The sequence below is a fragment of the Cricetulus griseus genome (genome assembly GCF_003668045.3).
Source record: "Cricetulus griseus strain 17A/GY chromosome 1 unlocalized genomic scaffold, alternate assembly CriGri-PICRH-1.0 chr1_0, whole genome shotgun sequence".
Classification (NCBI taxonomy): Eukaryota; Metazoa; Chordata; class Mammalia; order Rodentia; family Cricetidae; genus Cricetulus; species Cricetulus griseus.
This window is the reverse complement of record NW_023276806.1, coordinates 177944062-177966833: the sequence shown is the minus strand read 5'-3', so window position 1 is coordinate 177966833 and position 22772 is coordinate 177944062. Positions and strand designations below refer to the sequence as shown.

At 39.1% G+C, this 22772-nt stretch overlaps 1 protein-coding gene across 3 annotated transcripts in view; it reads left to right on the top strand.

Annotated features, from left to right (window-relative positions):
* The window catches only part of Cacna2d1 (calcium voltage-gated channel auxiliary subunit alpha2delta 1), a 423872-nt gene that overhangs the window by 11306 nt on the left and 389794 nt on the right, over window positions 1-22772 (top strand). The window lies entirely within an intron of this gene.

Genomic DNA, 22772 nt, shown 5'->3' with positions numbered 1-22772 from the left:
ATAGAGAAGAGAGTAGGTGAAGTGTTCCATCTCAAAGAGAAGGACATAACTGAGGTTCTAAAAGGGACTAGGAAGAAAGCAGAGGCACAGAGCCCGTGGTGTGTTTCATCATGACATTTCAGCTAGCACCTGTTATATGAGCAAAGAGCTCCAGGAGATTGAATCTATTTATAAAAGTCACAACCTCACCACTGATAATCTCTCTTTGTCAAAGATGAGAATTTTTAGCAAAGGAGGCATATTTGAAATTTAACCAAGCAGTCCATTCATGATGTTTATAGAATTGATCCCAGACAGCCCTACAAATAGGATGAAATTTCAGTCACCAACAAGGAAGTCAGTGAAGATCTGCCTAAGAGACTCCAAAATGCCTTCCTTGACTCAACTCATCCAGCTGATGATTCTGTCTACTCAGGCAATTCCACCCCATCCATCACTTTTAGCCTTTCAAAATACTACACTACCTGGAAAAGAAACACTTATCTGTCATCCACTTCAAATTGGTTCAATAACAAAGACATGTTTTACATTAAGCCATGCCTTAGTCGACTGAGCACTACTCCACGGTAACAAAGATGCAGCAAGTTTTCAGGTGCCATGGAACCTGCCTCTTTGTGGCAGTCATTTTGACATTTGCCACAGAAAGAAGTGTGTCAAGTTCTTAGGACGTTTGTCACTGTAAAAATACCAACCCTTCTTTGCCATGACATCATATTGGAATTGACTTACATTTGCATCTGTAAAAAAATGTTAGGAGACTTGAACAAATGGGCCATGCATAGCCTCAGGGGGATGGGGCACAAGGAAGGGTGGGCAGACTGCTGTCAATTCCAACATTGTGCATGCTTGTTTTTTTCTTCAAACACCTATTGTCCTGTTAAAATAAATGTAGGAATTGGAATTCATTTTCATGAGGCAAAATTGTATTGTGTGGGTATGTAGCTTAGTTCCCAGGAGATTAAAACATGGGTACAAAGGTCTACCGTGAGTAATTGTTTAAAATTTGTAGTAATTCTTAATGGTAATAAATAAACATGGTAACCCATCACAGAGTAAACTATGCATGATAATTAGATGAGATCATTCATTCTTTAAATTATCAAATGTGACACAACCTGTCTGTGTGATATCTCAAAGCCAGCTGAGTCCTTGGTTGTAAATGACTGTGACAGAGGCGTCATTTTAGGGTTGAAAACCTTGGATTATATCCTACTCTTTCTCTCTTTTTTTTTTTCTTCACAAGTGAAGTAAATTATTTTCTGGACTCCAATTTTACATTGCACAGAGAGGGATTTGAAACCTGCTTAAACAGGCAGTTTAGGGATTTCTTTTCTTTTCTTTTCTTTTCTTTTTTTTTTAATCTTCTCCTAGTGTTTACTTTGTATCCCTAAGTAATGCCACAGATATGTCTGTCAATATATATGTATGTGTTGCCTATATAAGTGTCACATGTATACTTTATATAAATGGAATTTATAGCGAAATTTGAATGTGGATTCCGATATTGCATACACATTTAGAGTACAGTATGAAACCTGGAAGTGCTTTCTACCAGCCAGATTAAGAATCAAAAATGTCATTAGAAGTATACAAAGTATCTAAGTGTGTATGTGTGTCAAGAGTAGTTGCTGGTTGTAGTTTTCCTTTGTTACTGGCTCTGTGCCCTCTGTGAATGACATCATTTGATATCTTTCAAATAACATAGTAATTCCGTACTGAAGCACTTGCTGGATTGACAGGTGAGCTGCTGGTAGCCATCTAAGTAATCACTGAGCCATGCCAGTTTATCTTAGTGCTGAAGACTCAGGCAGACAGTCTGAATTTAGGAAAATTTAGGGTTTCAGTTAGTTTAAGTGTTTCCTTTAATTCAGAGTCTGTAATTTAGGACTTTTAAGTTTCTTGAGTTTCACCCTTATATCTTGAAGTTCATATCCCATGCTTTTTATTGGAAACTGCAATACCTAAATGAGATGTCATTGAGCAATTGCATATGCATTTTCTATGGATTGTTGAGCAAAGAATTGATGCTTAAATAGTCTTCATTCTGATAAGGAGTGATATGACCTGCAAACTTTTCTTGCACTGTTTATCCATTGCTGGAGAATCTTTGGAGATATCTAAGGATTGTCTTCCCTAAATAACATCTTAAATATAGGAACTGCATCTAGTCATAAAAACACAGCATACTAGCTAGCTCCTCCTTATGCTTACAGTCCTGTGGTACGTGCCCCCCCCCCCCCCCCCCCGCCTCCCTTTGAGACACAGTTTCACTGTATAACAGCCTTGCCTATCCTGGGACGAGTTCTGTAGTCCAGGGTGGCTTTGAACTCGAAGAGATCCAAGTGCTGGGATTAAAGGTGTGAACCACCATGGCCCAGCCTGCTTACAGTTTCTAATCTTCCTGCCTGGCTTTGTGTGAAGCTGGATGGTACATCATGGGATGCATGGTGAGCCAGCTGCAATAGCCGTCCTGTCACCACAACCTTGGTCCCCATGCATCAAGTCAGAAGAGATGCCTGCAAAGGCTTGCAGATCTCCCCGGCTGTGGGACCCATGCTGAGTAACTGCAGAGGCGCCTTATATAGTGTGTTGACCACCAAGTGCTCACTTCCAGTTCTGAAAAGTGAGCACAGGAAGTGTGGGGCTGTGCCCTTTCCAACTAGGTTTCCTTGTCAGAATCATAGAACAGATAGGATTAGAGTCACTATTATTATTTTTTTCTTTCTTCTTCAAAGTGTACCATGTAGAGGCATTGAGAAACTAACACCTTAAAAAAAAAAAAAAAAAAAAAAAAACATTTGGGAAGAGGGGTTGGGAAAACTGAATGTCTACATGCAGAAAGGAAAATAAGACCCATACCTCATACCATATATCAAATTTAACTCAAGATGTGTTCAATTAAGCCTGGGGTCTCTGACTTTAAATCTTATCAGTACCTGTTATGTTAATCACATGAATATATTTAATAAATGAAATGTTGTGTATATCAATGCCAATTATATAAATGTATTTAAACCTGGAAACATGCATTTGAACATTTGGGATTAATTTTGTCATAGAATTTGTCAGAAATGTTTACATGCATTGGTTCAAAATTCAGCTCTCCAATTTATTACCTGGATAACTTGGAGTTTATTTTCCCACTGTTGAGCCTTCCTCGGGTTCCACCAGGACATAATGTTGACTTCTGCACTGAGAAAGCATGGAACAAGTATAACTTGATTAGAATCTGAGGGTTTCCTGGAATCAGGTAATTTGAGATGCTCTTGTAAGCAAGGATGCCTGGCTGTAGTTCCTCCTAACTTCAGATTGTTCACCTCTTACAACCTCCATCTTGGTGGTTACATAATTCCAATTCTTTGTGTGTTTGCCACAAGTTGGATGTCTTGGGAACTGAGCAGCCTGGAGCCTCTGAGGATGCTTACTGAGAAAGGGACCTCCTGCTGTCTTCTCCTCTTATAATCTCCTGAAAGTTAAGTTTTTAAAGACTATGAAGAAAACTGTTTGCTTTAGAAACAGGTCTGGTCTTTCTTTTAGGGACTACCGGTGGGATATATCAGGCCAGGCTGATTAACTCATAACCAGTGGATTGGCAGCCTGATTATGCCTATAGAACCTCTCCTCATTGCTTTCTACCTGATATTGGGGGGAGGGGACACCTTTTTATAATCATATTTCTCACTTTCTCAAGAAAAATGGGTTAATGAACTCTGTGAACAATAAAAGCCATCTTGGAATTCTGCTACCACAGCTTCTATTATTAGATATTTGTCAGAAATACAGCAAAACTAAATATCTAGAAAATACGAATATCCATTCACTTTTCACCACTGGTGTTCACAAGCCTACAGCACAGTCTGAAGGATCAGATGGCCTGTCACTCTTCTGCTTTGTCACTCTGGAACAGGTTTTCCTATAAGAGAGTAGATTCTAGCAGCTCATTAATTCCTCATTCAAATTACTGCCATAATTAGTGAGCTGAGCATCCCCCTTTCTCCCAAGAAGAAATGTCTGCACATTGACTTGAGCCCATTTACAAAATCACTGTCAATAAAATTGTAAAATTCTAGGGAAATGTGAATGGTTCAGATATATCAAAATGAAGGTTTTTATGGGACTTTCCCAAATGCTATGTGTTTTGAGGTATGTGTAAGTGAGGCAATACTCTAAGATAGTAACTCCTTATATGTATCCTTATATGTATCCTTATGGCATCTTCTTACTTAAAAGTATTAATGAATATCCTCTACAGCAAATGGAAATAGGTGAATAACAATGACAGGGTTTTTAATGGCTTTTACTAAAAAAAAAAAAAAAAAAAAAAAAAAGAAGTCGGCTTCTGTATCCTCAATTCGGGGAGGGGGGGAGGTTTCTTCTGTTCTGTGCAAACCTAGTCACTCTCTTCTGGTATTCTGGTAGGACCCTGTTCAACAGATTTGTTCAGGAATATTTTTTTATATCTCCAGCACTAATTAATTTTCTAACACCTGGGACTCAGGCCAGAGTGAGTGAGTACATATACTCACATTAACTGTGCTAAAGATTAGGGCTTGCTTGTTTAGTTACTCAATTTATTTTCCATTGCACATGTGTATTTTTTGTGAATTATAATGAAAAATCAATTATTGGATAAAAAGAAAGCTATCTTCATCATCATCATTTTGTTTTTAAGAGTCTCCCTAGGTAGTCCTGGGATGTCCTTGAGGTCACCATGTTGACTAGGGTGGCCCTGAACTGACAATAGGGATCCTCCTGCCTCTGCCTCTTTAGTACTGGAATTAAAGTTGTAAGCTGCCCTGCATGGCCTAAATAGAAGTTTAAAACAGATATACAAAATAGAGTGTGTATTTTGGAAAATAATATTCAATAAGCATAAATTTACTTCTGGTAGTGTTGTTCAAGAATCCAACTCTGTCTTTATGAACTGCCAGCAGCAGTTCTTGGAGCAATGAGGTCTTCAGGGCATGGCCAGAATAGATCTGTCTCATTATTGAGTGTTTAAGATAACGAAATTGCTGTTTTCAATTTGATTTTTCTTGGAAACTTGAGGTCTTATTTAGATGTTGGATAGCAATGCTTTCTTTTGTTTCCCTCTTTCTCTCCCTCCCTCCCTCCTTCCCTCTCTCTCTCTCTCTCTCCCTCTCTTCCCTAGGGTCACCTGTGTGTTAGCCACGGGTTCTGCCTGTGTCCCAGCTCTTTTCATTTATGTTATGTGTGGGTGCTTTGTCTGCATGTATCTCTGTGTCATGTGTGCCTCAGCCTCCTAGACTGAGGCCAGAGGAAAATGTCAGATCCCCTGGAATTGCAGTTTTAGGGTTTTTAGCCGCTACATGGTTGCTGGCCACTGAACTTGAGAGTAATTAACTTCGGCGCCACCTGCCTAGCATTGCCCTTCTTTTTTTTTTTATTTTGAGAAATAATCTGGGTAAGTTGCCTAAGTTAGCCTTGAACTCTTCACCTACCTGCTCTGTCATTCTGAGTGCTGTGATCACTTTCCCTGTGGCTTTTTCTCTTGAGGCAATTATAATCATTGGGTTTACAGCCTCTTATTTAATTTTCACAGCAGAATTTGTTGTTCCTTACAAACAAATCTACCTTTAAGTATATTCTCCTTATAATATTTATTGTATGCTGTGAGTACAAATATTTTTTGTCAGCAGAGCAATTATATAGATACTACAATAAGGAAAGGTGACCACTCCAGCAAGTCAGCTACTGCGAAAGAAGCTGATGGACCCTGTAATTAGCAGTCTATACTTTACCAGCTTGACACATAAATTTATCCTAAGTTAATTTATGACTAAGAATGGAGATGAGGGTGTCTTAGAACTTACTTAGGGCAGGTTGAATTCCCTCTATATTGGCCTAGGGGGCTGCAGTTAAAACAAAGTCTTCATTGATGTCTCAGATCCCAGAATGTGTCCCAGAATAGAAACAAAAAACATACCTTGTGCTGAAACATGCAGGAATCAAATATTTTGTTCTTCCAAAAGACAAAAGTTGTCAAAGGTGGCTAGGCTTCATGAACACCTTCAATTCTAACACTCTGAGGCAGAAGCAGGCAACTCTCTTGAAATCAAGGCCAGCTTGCTCTATTCAGTGAGTTCCAGACTAGCCAGGGTTACATAGTGAGACCCTCCCTCAAACAAAACAAAAACGAAACTGAGCTTATCTACGAATGGAATATTTGGCGTTATCCTTGGTTCAGATGTTCACATACCAGGTGCTGACAGCTCTTGAAATTTTTACTTTGTGGGCACCTCTTTCTTCCCAGGCATCTGTGCATGTCATAATTGAAACATTTTCAAAGACAGATTTATTTTTTGAACAAAACTATATTCCACTTAAATTCTATTTCTTCCACTAACGATTTTTCTGACAGCCTGTTGCTGAAGACATTTTTATATTGTGTAGGACTTTACATAAGGAGATGTTATATAGTTGTACATGATTGCATGCTTTTTAAAGTGTATCTTTCCATGATGTCTTTTCTAAATTATATCTGCCAGTATACACTTACTTCTGAACAACTGTGTCAAGGACTTTTACTGAGTTTTCAAATTGTAGAGATAAACTAGTTTTCTAGGACATTAGAGTTAGGTGTTTTGAGAATCTCTTGAGTTCTGTTCTTTAGTAGATCACTTAAACCTAATTGAATTTAACTACATCTTTTCAAAATGGTGTTGTATCTCCCAGATAATAGTTAGCATGCCAGGTCAAGAAGTCCACAGATATTAATGGTGCTGCCTGGACACTCCCTAAACTTCCCAGAGTGGCTGGTCTGGTCTATGTGATTTCAGGAAAGGCCCTCAGAAAATCGTTATTGATAAGTGGGTTGAAATCCTCTAAGAAAGGGAAAGCACATTTTAGAATATCTCAGAGACCAGTAGTCTAAGAGAGGTCCAAAAACTTCAGAGCAGAAACTGTACACCCCAGTATACATTATAGTTTGGATTTTATTTTGTCATAGTAAAATATCATTAGTATTACATTCTGTAACCATCACTCAAACACCTTGCCAAAATGACCTCTGCATATGAGTATTTGGTGAATATTTAGAACTGCATGCCATTATCTTAGAGGCCTCAAATGTCAAAATTGAGTATTATCTTGTAACCAGCTTTGGTTAGTACATGATTAGACCTTTCTCTTACCTGAAGCACCAAGAAGGGAAGATTTGATTAAAGAGTATCTACGGTTGAGTGCACTAAACCCTTTGATTCATTGAGGGAATTTTATGAGGGCAAGGTTGTTGTTTCTTAGTTATATATAAGATCATTGTGTCATCCACATGTGGTCTGGAAGTTCAGTTCTTAATGTTATTTTTGACCGTACTAAACTACCTTACTGCTTAAATCAATACACACACACACACACACACACACACACACACACACACAGAGAGAGAGAGAGAGAGAGAGAGAGAGAGAGAGAGAGAGAGTGTTCTGAGCTATCTGTATACTGAGATGAACACCCTAGGTGCTATATGGACATTATCTTTTCTTATTGCAAAAAGCTGTCTCCCAACTACACTGAAGTGGCTTTGTGTTCATCTCTCCAGCTCACTCTTCTACAATATTCACTCCCTTTCCTTGGTGTCTACAAGAGCTTTTGTATTTTGAATTTTGTTGTCCTAATTTGAGCTTCCACCCTAATCCAGAGTAATCCTTCTTTGAGAAGCCACCAGAAAGCAGACTTTCTAGAGATGCCATTTCAAAGGGAGCTCATTAGCACATGTTTCTGATGTGGAGCTCATTTGCATGCCAACCATGTTTTAAGGCTTTTTTCTGTAGGTTGATTCTGATATGTGCATGCAGCTGCCAAGCCCCATCACTGGACAGACTTCTGGGATGTAAGCCTTGGAATGCAGGCTCTCCAGTCTCTTGGCATCCAGTCATGGACTAGGCTTTCAAAGAGTGATTTCTTGGGGTTTTATCCATTTAGAATCAGACACTATCTCTGTAGGACATTGGACTATCCTTTAAAGGTAATTTTAGGTGGATATCTGTGACACAATAAAGCAATATGAAAATGTGAGCCTGGCTAGCATCAGCTCCTGCCTCCAGGATCCTGCCCTGTTTGAGTTCCTGTCCTGGTTTCCTTGCACTATACAATGTGGATGTGTAAGCCAAATAAATCCCCTTTTTTCCAACTTCCTTTTTGGACGTGGTGTTTCCTCACAGCAATGGAAAACCTAAGACAGGTTCCTTGTCAGGTTGGTGAGTTTTTGTTACTAATTCCTTTAAATAAATATGCTGTTAGAACAGGTAAGTTGGTCGGCTCAACATATTTTGCACATAAAACTGTTAAACTTAGTGCTTGGTGAAGCAGGAAATGCAGTCACACAACATACAGTCGAGGGTAGAGGGGTCAAAGTTCCCTATTCCTGGAGATTGGGAATTTCCTGAAGGGAAGTTTGCAGTGAAACATGGCATTGGCAGAAGGGTGCTGGTGTCTCTTCTCCCCTTTGGGTTTGGAATAGAAACAATCTATTCTTTCCCATGTGAACTGCATAAAGTGCTTTGTAGACTCCAGGAGGTTGGACAGTTGCCAGGGTGGCCTGTGGGCAAATTGTAATTAACATGGACTCCCCCTCTTGTTAAGGGTATTTGTCACCTGGGAAAGTGATGCAGAAGACTAATGAAGATTTCTTTGGCTGAAATTGCCCCATTGTTTCGGAATGAGAATGATTACAGAGATAGCCACACTCTTAAGAGTGCTGTTGGGACAAACTAGGGCTACGATGAAGTTCTGTTTGTAGATGTCTGATGTTCTGTCATAGATGTGGGCCTTTGACGTTTTTTTGTATGGCTGGCCTGAATGGCTGTACCAAAAAAATATCCTGATGAGGACAGGAATACCAGGTATTTTTGCTCATTTTCTCCACTGTAAGTGGAGAGCACTTGTTCTCTTTTAGATATTTGGACAGGAACAGCTGCAGCGCAGGGGTGGAGTTCACACTGTCTATATTGGTCATCAAGGAATACTGTTATTACATGAGGGGCAGTGGGAACCTAGAGGCTCAGGTTCACAGTGCTTTATTGAGAGCCATTCTATTATGACTGATGCATAGGAAGACTAAGGAAAAGATACCCTTTAGTGCATCATCATCATCATCATCATTATTTTACAAAACATACTTCTGAACAGAGTGATCACTGTTCTTACTCTTCTGTACCTAGACATTGTAGTTAATTTGTACCAGCCACATTGCCCCTGGCTTGCTCCACATTGGATGAGACTGATATACTCTTGGCTTCTGCCCATTGTTTAACCTACTTGCTAGTAATGCCTGCTCCCCTTCAGAAGTGTGTAGAATAACACAACAAGTTAAATGACATCAGTGGGGGAACCATGTCCTCATAATAGGTTGCTTTTAGTTTATAACATTACTGTATGTCATATACTGATATACCACACCAGTCTACCATATATACTACCAGTGCTGATGTGTAGCTAAGTGGAGCTACATGTTGTGAAGTTCTCGAAAGGATGTCTGAATTGTGGATATGTTAACTAACAAACCACAGTATAGAGAAACACTTCTCCTTTTTATTCTCACTAAGCTCTTTCTTTTACATATGGTAAGAAAGGAAACAACTACTATTTCATATTTTTCAGTAGGAGCTTAAGAACTTTAAATAGCCACAAACTGCCCAATTTCACAGACAAGACACCAGGTTACTATCAAGAACAACCCTACTGTGGCAGTACTTGTGAGACTGTGCTGAAGTCCATTCTTGGGAACTGACTAGTTGACTTGGGTGGCTCTCAAATTTCTGTGATGTCACCATCTCCCTTGTCTGAATACGATTTCATTTGGAAAGAGTTAGTTTGTTTGTTTGCAGATGTAATTAGTCAGGATCACGCCATACTGCAGTGGCTCCCATTCCAACAAGATGCATGATGTTTTAAATGGGGCTATTTCAGGGTGCACACAGAGGGAGAGTGCCATGGGAAAACTGAGTTACATCACCACAGGCCAAAGCATGAGCAGAAGCTAAGACACAAGGAGTTGTAAGAGGACACATGGCATACTGAAAACTACTCAGATTTCTAGCTCCTGGGCCTCAGAGACAAAGCAGTACTGTTGCTCCAAACCATCCCATTTCTAGTAATCTGCAGGCCAGACCAACTACTGTAGTCCCCATCCCCTTGTCTCAGCTTCTCTCTGGTGGTGAACGAGACTTCAGTTCTTAGTCCCTTAAATAGTACTGGTCCTAACATCATATAATCCAATTTTATAACAATGTAGTTTAAATGGTGTATTAAAATAATATCTCAGGATATTTAGTATTGAATGCTTGTGTTGAAGGTCTCAGATGTATTGTAAAGTATACATATATATATATATATATATACATATGAATAAATATGTATATGTGTGTATATTGACATATTTAAAAAATATCTTGCCTTTTTTCCCTTAAGAGAAAATCTAGGTTTAACTAATAGGCATGATTTTTTAATGATAAGTTATAGTACATTTGTTAGAAATGTAATTCAAAATGTTGTGTAATTTAGTGCCAAGCCCTGGATAGACTCCATGAGTAGACTTCATGGTTAGGATTTTGACACACATTGTCACTTTGTCTTCTAGTTTAAAATCCCAGGAGTTTGCTGTGTGCAGACTTTGTGTTTTGGGATTTTCTCCAGCATTTGCATAGTAAGAGACACCAGTGGCTTGTGTTCCTTGTTGTACTCCATTCTGGCACAAGCCCAATGGATCTGTTCCAGGTTGGGAAAAATGTGTGATGGGTGAATCACATGATTTTCATCAGGTGGACTTCCCAATTAATAGAGGACCTCTCAGGCTTTTAAAGATTAGTTTAGTGGCAAAGAGAATTAATTTAAGAAATATTTTCTCTATTATTTTAAAATACAGTAATATAATTATAAAGTATGATAATTTAAATATACATTTTTGAGATGATAATGCTGTTGACTATAAATATAAGTAGATAATTATAATCAGGGAATCAAACCCACAGTTTCACAGAGACCCACACTACCCTAGTCATGGAGAATCAGATCATGAAGGCTTGGGGCTGTTAGTGTTATTATCACTTAATGTGCAACTTGTTGGGGAAAGCAGTTTTACTGTAAACACTCTGGACACATATGTCTCCCAGGGTGAATCAGAATCTCTAATAGGTAGAATCAATGTGTCATTCCTTTCCATACTTGACACTCTCACCCTGGCTCCGTGGTAGAATGTCAGATGCATGCTTTTAACACTGATTGCCGCTTTTGCTTCCCACAAATTAATACTCAATATTTTGCTGTCCACAGTTATCGGTAGGAAGCGTTTCCCACATTTATTCTTTTGTCTGGTTAGGTTTCTTCCTGTATCAGCTCTGCTGTTTGTGTGTAGGGTCACATGTGATTTTGTTTTTGTAGTGGTCATGGATCCTTGAGTATGTCAATACATGAGTCTTCATTTCCTCATTAATACAGTGCATTCAGAGTCACTGTCTTACCTAGCTCCAAGAGTTTTCATCACGATCAATTGAAATGGTGTATGTGGGAGTAATTGGAGGACTGTAGTGTACACTATTTGCATGTGACCTTAGGCTATTACTCTTTAGCAGCCATTGTATTGTGTGTGTGTAGCCTTATGTGTGATTTTAAGATTGACAGATGGTTTCTGTTTCAGCAATTTGCTTTACAAAAACTCATTTGGTGCAAGTAGTGCAGTTTGATTACCATTTAGTTTAGATACCAGTCTGTCACAGGATGTGATTTTTGCTTCATAAATTGCTTCTTGGGTCAATTTTGTTGTCCTTCCATTATTGTTTTAAATGGTACTATTATTACATTTTGATTCATTGTTCTAGTACTTCATTGATTATGGTTTTAGCAGATATAAAGTTATTTTTATAATTATTTATGACATTGTACCTTCCTTGGCAAAATGATGTGTATACCTTCCGTTTGTGTGTGCGTGTGTACTGCTGAATAGTACTGCTGAATATATATGTATACTACACACACACACACACACACACACACACACACACACACACACACACACACACACACACAGGAGCATCAATGTTAAAAGCATGAATTAGGCATTTTGACCAGGATCCAGGGTGAAAGACTGCCAGGTATTGAAGATAAAACACACCATCTTGTGCATGCTAGACAGATTAAATAAGTTGGTAACTATAGCCAGTGCATCACACCACAGTTTCACAGAGATTCACACTACCATGGCCATGTAGAATCAGGTCAGGAAGGCTTGGGGCTGTTGGTGTTATTAACTTAATATCTCATGCATTAAGCTGTAACCCAATACTGAGTTTATATTTATTCTCGCTAGGGAGTAGTGAACGGATACATGTATACTTTTCATTAATAAATTTATTTTCTATAATTATCCTGGCAGTAGGTTGTTCCTTAAACAAATAAAGCCAGCGCAACAAGGCAGTACCTAGGTGAATCATAGGATAATTATAACAGTGATTAATACTTTCTGAGTATTCTATCCTCAACTTTAAATGAGCTAGTACATATATCCATACGTATTTTGAACATGATTAACTTGTATTTTATAAAATGTCCCCTTTAGAAACAATGGTAACACTTTATTATACATTTTCAGAAAAAAATGAAGCAGTATTTAATTCATAAGGAATCTTAAGACTTGAGAGGCAAACCATATTGCTAGCAATAGTCCTGGGAAAATGCCATCATAGCTGGATGGGAAGGGAACACCAGAAGAACCAATTCTCCAATTCTCAGCATGGCCTTGAAAATGTAGAGGGCGGGGTGTTGGTGGGGCACGCTTTAATCCCAGCACTCGGGAGGCAGAGGCAGCTGGAACTTTGTGAGTTCGAGGCCAGCCTGGTCTCCAGAGCGAGTGTCAGGATAGGCTACACAGAGAAACCCTGTCTCAAAACCCAAGAGAGAGAGAGAGAGAGAGAGAGAGAGAGAGAGAGAGAGAGAGAGAGAGAGAGAGAGAGAGAGAGGAGAGAGAATGTAGAGGAATCAAGGTATGGATAGAAATAAATTTTCTGGTGACCTATTTCCCCTCTGGCAAATGTTACAGAAAAGAACAAGATAATACCAGTTCCTTAAACACAGGTAGAGAAATGGATCTTCCTCAGTCAAAGTGTGAGTGAAAAAGTCATTGGCTAATAATGCCCAGTTAAGATAAGAATGCGCTATAAAATTAACTCAAGATAAAAACAAATGCAATCTGCCAAATTTCCCTTGATTTGTAAACACACATGGACATGTGAGAGAGAACAAATAAATCATAGAAGGTATGGGGCTAGTTTAAATATTAATATTTTAGTAGTTCTAAAAAAAATGAGTCCAGTTAAAATCAGCAGGCTTGCCACCTCATTTGGTGGCAGAATGTTAACTAATGCTGATTTCAGTGGCATGTAAACAATTTAGAGCTTTTTTCTCTCATCACTTCCCATCTTTGAAACAGTTTGGAAAATGTGTCTGCTAATTCTGAATTTTCCACAGTGTTTTGGTAACCTCAAGTGAGATGTATGATGTTCACTCTAAATAGACTTTTACAGTTCCAAGTATATTTAAGACAAATTTCTACATTTATCCCCAAAATTGATGAGTTCTGTTATAAAAAGAAAGGCAAGAAGCAATTCCATATACATTTACATATGTATATATTCAATATTCTGTGTGTGTGTGTGTGTGTGTGTGTGTGTGTATTCAACAAACAATTTTATGGTCCTTGAGAGTAAAATCAGAGAAAATAATTAAGCCATATAAAAAACTATGGCTTGTTGGCTCCATATAGGTAACATTAATGTAGCCCAACACAAAACCATAAGCATATTTAAAATATTATGTACTGGTAAGGCTTTTGTCAGTTTGACATGAAATAGTCATCTTGGAAGAGGATTCATCAGTTGAGAAAATGCCTTCATTAGTTTGGTCAGTAGGCAAGTCTTTGCGGCATTTTCTTAATTAATGACTTCTGCTGAAGGGCCCGATATACTGTGGGCAGTGCCACCACCCTTGGGCAACTTATGGTATTGGGAGGTATAGGAAAGTTAGTTGAACATGAACCTGAAAGCGAGCTAGTATGTAGGGTTCCTGTGTGGCCTGTGCTTCTGGTCCTGTCTCCACAATCCTGCCTTAGGTTCCTATTTTGGATTGCTTCAATGACAGACTGTGAACTGGAAGTGCACATAAAATAAACCCTTTTCTTTCCAACTGGCTTTTGGGTCATAGAATGCAAATTGGAACACATTATGAGATTTTTGTTTTGTGATTTTTTTGGTAACTGTATTGCACAGTTCTCTAGTGTAAAATTTGTTGATGATTGTTTTACAATATCAAAAGGCTGGGCATATCTGGTAGAGACCTATAGCTGCAAACACAAATATGGACCAGAAAGTGAAGTTCCGAACACTCTGATACATTCACGAGCTAACATTTGAAATCACGCTCTTAGCAGTTACCTCTCCTGTTGAAGGACACAGAGGTAAGTGGCACCTCACTTCCCTTGTTGAGTAACATCTAGGCAGGTGGCAGCTCACTTCCTTTGTTGAGATTTAACTGATTGATAATCACTAAACATGAAATAGGACTGTTGTGTAGAGTCCACTACCCAGGCAGTGTTTGTTCTGTGCAGAGTCAGTTATCCAGGCAGTGTGTGTGCAGGACTGTTGTAGAGTCAGCTATCCAGACAGTGTGTGACTGTCATAGAGTCTACTATCCAGGCAGTGTGTGTGCAGGACTGTTGTAGAATCAGCTATCTAGACAGTGTGTGACTGTCATAGAGTCTACAATCCAGGCAGTGTGTGACTGTGTAGAGACTGCTATCCAGGCAGTGTGTGACTGTCATAGAGTCTACTATCCAGGAAGTGTGTGACTGTCAGAGTCTACTATCCAGGCAGTGTGTGTCTGTGTAGAGTCTACTATCCAGGCAGTGTGTGACTGTCATAGAGTCTACTATCCAGGCAGTGTGTGACTGTCAGCATCTACCATTCAGGTAGTGTGTGACTGTGTAGAGTCTGCTGTCCAGGCAGTGTGTGAGCAGGTGTGTTTGTATGTAAGAGAGAGTGCAGGATTGAGAGTGATTTAGCTTTGTTTTAGTTTTGCCTTTAGGAAAGAGGCAAAAATATCCAGGTATTCTCTTTCCTTGTTGAGATTACTTTTTGCTTCCATGTTAGATCTGTGTTGGGCATGCTTGCTATGAAAATTGCACAAAAATGGTGTAGTCCCTTCAGTGAGGCCTACTGCTGAGAAAAGTGATGTCCCAAATATTTTCTACTACTCTTGTTCTATTGTTACATACACCAGAAACCTGAGGAAATCCAGGTGTCCCATGCCCTTGAGGATAAAAGTTCCTGAGGTTTTGTATTCATGGAAGTACTGTATATTTACTTACAAGCTCATATTTTAAATACCATTTCTTGACTTTTTGAATCATGCTGTACTTATTAAATTATAGCCTCTTGGCATGTGTTGAGTACTAGTTATCATTCAGTATGTTAGCGTTTTACACAGTCTTATGTTTAGTGCTGATCTTAGCTTCATAAAACAGGGGAAGATATTTTTTTCTACAAATGAAGAAATTGAAGTGTTGAGCAGTTGAATAATCTGACATGGACAATGTAGGTGAATAGTAGTTTCAACAGGTATATCACTACTGCCGATTTGACACAAAAGTCACTCTTCATTAGGTTCCCAGCTCATATGGGACAGTTTCGGCATTAGAAGATTGAAATTAGCATTAAAATAGCCATGACCTTGCTTAGGAGAAAACCAAAGTTGGTGATAACCAGCTTTGATTTGTGGGTTGGATATTTGGGCCGCCTTCTCTTAAGTGAGGAAGTAGCTGTACACTATTCAATAGGAGAGTGGATTTCATCTCCAGATACTTAAGTGTTAATGGAATAATTTTTTTCTCCAGAATAATAAGTTTGAAAAAAATCTTCAAAGTAAAATAGGAAAGTGAGTATAGCGAAGCTTATTTTAGAATGCCATCCTATGGGAGATGGAGGAGCATTGTGAGATTAAAGCTGATTTTCTCTGTACTTATGAATTAGGAACAGCTGGAATGAATTCAGCCATTTGGAGCTGAAAGGGAGCGATATAAAAAGTTGAAAGACTCATTGCTTGCTACTGAGGTCACCTGCTTCATCATGGACTTAAAATAGAACAGTGCAAATGTTGAGAATTCATTCTGCCCTCCCTGTCTTTGGAGCTTTATTTTTAGTGTTGCCACCAGCAGTTGGGAGTATTGTTTGTTCTGTGTACCTGCATGGTAACATTTGTCTTTTCTCTTCTAGGGTCTTCCTCCCATGACAGGTGGGAGGAACTTCCTAAGTGATGCTAGCTAGCTTTTGGCCATCAGCTGTGCCTGTTGTGGCTTGCATTCCAACTGCCAGAGATGCACTAACTTTCCCATAAAGCAAAGCTAATGAAAGAGTGTTGGATAGCTACTGATGGAGAGAGGATCAAAATATTTAATAAAGAATGGATTAAATAAACTGCCATTGCAGGTTTATTCATAAGTAGACAATGAAAGGGTATTTATTTCAGGTATTCCATAAAATGACTTAAATTGATATCACAGAAGTCCCAAACTGGGAAATCCATGATATTTTTATGTGATAAAAGCAATCACAGTTTTCTTATTAAGCTTGTCATATTGGTGTATTTCTTTAAGGAAATTAGGGAGAACTGCTTTGGGATTTAGGCACAGCATGCTGTTGATTAAGAATGTAAGTGCAGTAATCCAAAAGATAAAGGAGCAATTTACAATGCTAATATATCTACAAGCCAGGACCAGTGATATGCAGAAGAGACCTTGGATCATAGTTTTTCCAGAGACTGTCAACAGTCTGCTTCCTGAAGTAAGGGGATGGCAGTGCAGCTAGAATGCACTACACACTGTATCACTTAGTGATTTTTCAACATCAACAGTGTCTGGGCTTTATCGGAGGTAGTGACTACAGTGGTTGACCTGACATTAGTATAAATCCTCTTGGATTACTGTACTGTGTATCGAGGTTTGAGAGTTCTGAGTAAGCGACGCTAAGGGTAACTGGCCCTGCATTCTGACACCTGCAGCCTTTCGGGTACCACACTTTTCTTCTCCCTATTTTCATTTCCTATACTAGGAGACCATTAAAGGAATCAGTTGTTTTTAGAAAATATTTACATGGTGTATTGTTACAGTTATCTACCTACAATTAGATTTGGCTTCCAAAACATTTAGAAAATAGCATTTAAAATGTACTAGTATTTACTAAAGACAAACCACAAGGCTTTCATCACCTAATAAATCTACATGTAATCATTTAAGTATGTATTGAATACCTGCTGTGTATTACAGACGTCAGTATGAGGTAATTCTGAGATCTGACCTTTCACTAATTCTCAAAAAATTCCTATTTGGAGAAACATGTGAAACAACCAAGGAAGTGGCTAATCCTCACAGCACAGCCTTCTCTTGAAACTCTGGTGTTTTTGAGGCTTGTTTGTACCTATCCATTCTTCTCTCTGAAAGTAAATGTTTTTCATTGAATCGAATTGTCTTGGGAATGCTTTTAATTAGCTGATCACCTTGTGTTTACAACTGTTTGGCACTTGAGCATGATGCTTATCTAAAACAGGGTAGCTGTTTTTTTTTTTATTAATTCAAGTTAGGGAACAAGCTTTCAAGCTTGTTTCACTTGTAAGTCCCTTCTCCTTCTCCCTCCCCTCACCCCCAACCCTCCTCCCCCCCCAACCTACCCCCCACCCCATCCACTCACCACTCCCCAGGCAGAGTAGGGCCATCAATGGGGGCTCTGCAAAGTCCACCAAATCTTCCTGTGCTGGGCCTTGTCCCTTCCCCATGTGTCCAGGGCCAGAGTGAATCCCTTCACATGGGATGGGCTCTCGAAGTAACAGGGTAGCTTTTTATGTGGGTTAATGGAACCATACGATTCCATGCAAGCAGAGTTTTAAATTTCTAGTTTGAGCTCAGAAGTAGGAGAACATTAAAGAAAACATAGAGGCAGGGGAACATTAAGTAAAGTAGAGACTACACAATATGATTGAGAACTTAAGTTACCACATTAAGAGGAGTCAGACTTCATCTGCTATGCGCTGTCCCTGCTAAGTGAAGTTTTTCTCATTCTTATGTTTACCACTTCCCTTAGGTATTAATTACCTTTATTTAGCAAAAGGCGAGGTTCAAAGAGCTTCCAGAATTGTACAGTACGGAATTATCAAGTCAGGAGTTAATTACAGCATAGCGGTCCCTCGGAAGCAGCACTCATTTACTTCTATTGTGCTGTCCTTTATAAAGGAATGTGGATGAAAATGAAAGGAGAATTAAGAGTGTGGGTAGTAGTTTGCTTCTTGTGTTGGCATAAAACTATGAACTTCTTCCTGGTAGGAATCGAAGCCACTGGAGGTTTCTGGAAAAGGGAAGGGTGGTGCTTTCCTGAAGGTGGACTGCTTCAGGTGTTGGAGAGGACTATTCTGTCAGGTTATATAGGCAGTAATGCCATAAAAATGTCCATTCATTTGGAAAGTATGGGATATGTCCTGTTCTACCCAGGGTCAAGTCACTGGAATTTGAGTAGGCGTCACTTACCACATAGAATGTGTAATGGCCTGTGGTGGCACACTTTGGGGATAAAGATTATTATGATACAACATCTGCTCTTTGCCTATCTTCTTGTTGGTCATACTGTGGGGATGATTAGGTTCTGCTTTAGGTGTTTGGATAGCCAGTGGTGACAATGATGGATTCCAGAGGTAGAGAAATCTCTGAAGGAATCATCAGGCCTTTTATAGTGCTCTAGATGTTACCAATTCAGAATCCTGAAGGAGTGGGAGTGTGTAGGAGGAAAATGCCAACATTATATGGTTAATATGAGAAAAGTAGAAACAGTCAGAAAGGCTGTCAAAAATACTGGTCTGGGTGAGTGTTCTATTTACCATTTATTCACATAGCACTGCCTATGAGAAGAAGGAATGATCTTTCAAAATGGTTCTTAATGATCTAATTTTGTTTTAGTTCCTTGAACCTTTTTATTTTGCTTCATACAAATTATGTAGAATGAGTTTGATCACCTTGTCCTAGGTGGAATGCCTCTTGGTATACTGTTCCAAATATCTGTAACTTACTTGTATGAAAACAGTTTACCCCTTAGTTATCACATTTGTAAAAATTGATGTGTAATCTTATGGGAGATACCATCTTTGACATGTTTCTGTATGTCTAGTAAAGTAGTTAACATTTTGAGAACTTACAGTTATATAAGCAAGAAAGTAATACATTATATATGACTACTACTATTCTTTGTGGTAGACAAGGATAGTAACATTCCACTAGGTCTGCTGTCTTTCTTGATCACTGACTCCTTGAAGGGTAATGGTCAGTTACTATTGCTACAGTGGTCTGAAGAAAGTACAGGCATCAAACCCTCTTGATGGCTTGTTCAACATGATGATTCAATGTGTTACTATACCCTGATGCTCTGGATGAACAGAGGAGGAGACTGTGTTATTGTTTCCAAGGAAGTCTTGAAACACTGTGGGTACCAAATACTGTCTATGGACTAGAGACATGGTGGGCTTTTTATACTGATTATGCTGATTTTTCATCTGCTTGTCAGTGCTGGTGTTACTAATAAATGCATTTCCAACTTTTATAAGGTTAAAATAACATTTATGTGAATATAAGCTACTTCTTTCAAAAAATTAAAGATCAACTGTTGTATATTTTATAGGTCACTATTGTTTGAGACAAAGATAAACATGTCTCTGAAAAACAAGTTTTATGAAAATTAGTAATTCTTGCTCTTATTGTCCCTTTTCATAGTCAGTGTGCAGGTTATCAAGGAAGTCAGCTCGTGGCTGGTAAGTAGCAGTACTCTTCCAGTATTGGCAAACTCAGGAAATTAAATTTCACAGAGGTCTGATGTAGCTCGCACATTCATATTTAGTTTATCTAGTGATATGAGAAACTCGTGTGGACCCAATTGAAGATAGGCGGCTGTGGTGGCCAAATATGCTCCCCATTGTTCCTTTTAAATTCAAATGCATTTTCCGGCTTTGGCACAATGAGCTGATGCTTACCTGCTAGTGTACTCTCTGGTGGGCTAACTATGAAGGTAGCAAACAGATCTCACACAGTGAGGACAACTACCCGAGGATCATTAATTTAGGCTGTGCTGGGGCTTTCTGGCTGTTCCAGTCACAGTCTTTTGTTGGTCAAAACATTTGCCATCAGACCTGTCTTATCAGCTCATTTTCAAGTAGAACACTCAATTGTTGTGATGGCTCTTATATATGAGGTTCTTGTTAGGAAATAGTATAGAATACTGTTGGCTCACTGTAAATGTTGTACTTTTCATTAGAATAATATACATAGAGTAGAAAAGGATGTGGAAAGTCTTAAATGATCAAAATTATGAGACAAAGAAGAAAAATAAGATGAAACCTTCCAACATTATTAAACCAAGATTTAGCATTCAAAAACCAATGAATTTGTAAGCTCTGATTTGTAAGTCAGGCACTCTCCAGCATGTGGTATGCTTTCCTCTGTGTGCATCACTCAGATATCTAGACTGTGAACACAAGGGTGGGAAGCGGGGGTGGACATTTTTCCAACAGACAGTTTCAGCCTGTCATTCTCACACTGGAGACAGACTGTCATCCCGTCATTGATGATCTGGGAGGTATAGGCACATATTCAGCTGTGTGCCCCATTCTGTCTTCAATTAAACAAACTACCCTCTAAAGCCATGTAGACTCAGACAAGGTCTTGTACTTTCCCTTGGACGTTCTTTGCCTCTGCAGATATTTGTCCGCAAGCTTTACATTTTCTCCTTTGTTTCTGTTTGCTTGGCCAGGAGTGCTACCCTGACTTGGGAATACTTTTCTCTGGCTTTGGTTATACTACTTCATGTACATCATTTTCACTTATCTTAATTTAGGTATGAGTTTTATATTCTTAGCACTAGTTTTTTAGATAATTCTGCCAAACCTTCAATACAATTCACAAAAATGTTTAAAAGGAGAAAGCGTATCGATGGCCTGCTATTTCCACATTACTGCTGTTTTCTGTCCCAGCCATATCTTTTATCTTTTGTTTAGAAAGCATTTTCTGTCCTTCAGTAAGAACAGTGACTTCTGTATGACCAGTCAAAATAATTTAAAATTATGGAAGACAATATCACTGTTTCTTGTTACCTTCAACAAAAAACAACCAAGTTAGCTGTAATACCAATAGTTTATTTACTCAATGTAGAAAGCTCTCGCTTCTGCAATGGAAGTAAGTCAGAATCCGCTAAGTCAGGAAAGTGCCCTGAGTGCTCTGGATTCTTCCTTTTAAGCCTCCACTTGCTGCTCTTGGTAAATATAGTTCAGCTGTTGAGTGACAGCAACAGCTGCTGAAACCTAACCCCAAATTTCAGTGGGCAGATCACTGATCTCTGGCCTCAGTGACCCCCCTGCTGACGGCAGAGCAACATAGTGAGAGCTGGCCACAGTGACACCGTTTTTTTCTTCAGTGGAAAAGCTAGTCATACTGATTTACCATCTTATTTTAAAAGCCAGTCCACGTGTTGAATGGAAGTTTTGCGTTAGATTAAAATGTATATAAAAATGATCAGGTAAGCAGGAAAATTAAATTTAGTACTGACTGATTGAATGCTGTTTAAATCTTGAGCCATTACCAGGAGTGGGAGAAGATCCCAGGTAGCTGGAGTTGCTCTGAGATGATTCAAGAACTCTTCTCCAGCACATTTCCACCCAGGGTGAGGATCAGATGAGAACTGAATGAGTGCAGGCATTTCTAGGCTATGAAAAGAAAAAATCCATTTAGCAGTCTGAAGTGAAACTAATCGTTCTGATATTTGTCCCTACTGATGATCCGTAGATATCCATGTCCCTATCATACTTCTTGGCTGCACATGTTATTCTGTGCCCTTCTCATGGCATCCATGAGGTTTCTTCAGGTCACTCACCTCTGATGTCCACTTACATGTCTCTCCCTTGGCTAGAGTTTCAAGCGCACATATTTAGACTCCCTATTAGAACTTTACCTACTTGCAAATAGTGAATCAATGCTCTATATGAAGTTTTTGGCACACCCCTCCACCCAAGCATTTATTAATGGCAAATATAGATGCACAGTTGTTGCATCACAGTGAAAATCATTTTTCTTTGAATTATTTTCACTGTCTTATTCGATCTGTTCAGTTATTACAAGGGTTCTGAATATTCACAGTAGAGATTAAAAGAATGGAGCAGAAACCAGAATGCCAGTCAGTACCATCTGGGATTTTAATGAGGTTAAAGATCACTTACCACGACGGGCATTGGTGGCACATGTCTTTAATCCCAGCACTCGGGAGGCAGAGGCAGGCGGATCTCTGTGAGTTGGAGGCCAGCCTGGTCTCCAGAGCGAGTGCCAGGATAGGCTCCAAAGCTACATAGAGAAACCCTGTCTCGAAAAACAAAACAAAACAAAACAAAACAAAAAAAGATCACTTACCACAATCCAGCTTGGGGTGGGGGGTAGGGGGATTACACAACAGGATGTTTTCAGAGTCTACTGACTCCAGCACTGTACCATCTTCTCTTGGCTACTGTTAAAATAACTTCCATTCATCAGTACAAGAAAAATAAAAGGGAGGATCAAAAGAAGGGAGGGCAGATTTCAAGCAAAGGAAAGAACAATGTGCTGGTTAATTTTTATTAACTTGACACAAATGGTGTCATTTGGGAGGAGAGAATCTCAATCCGAAGATGGCTCCATCAGACTGACCTGTGAG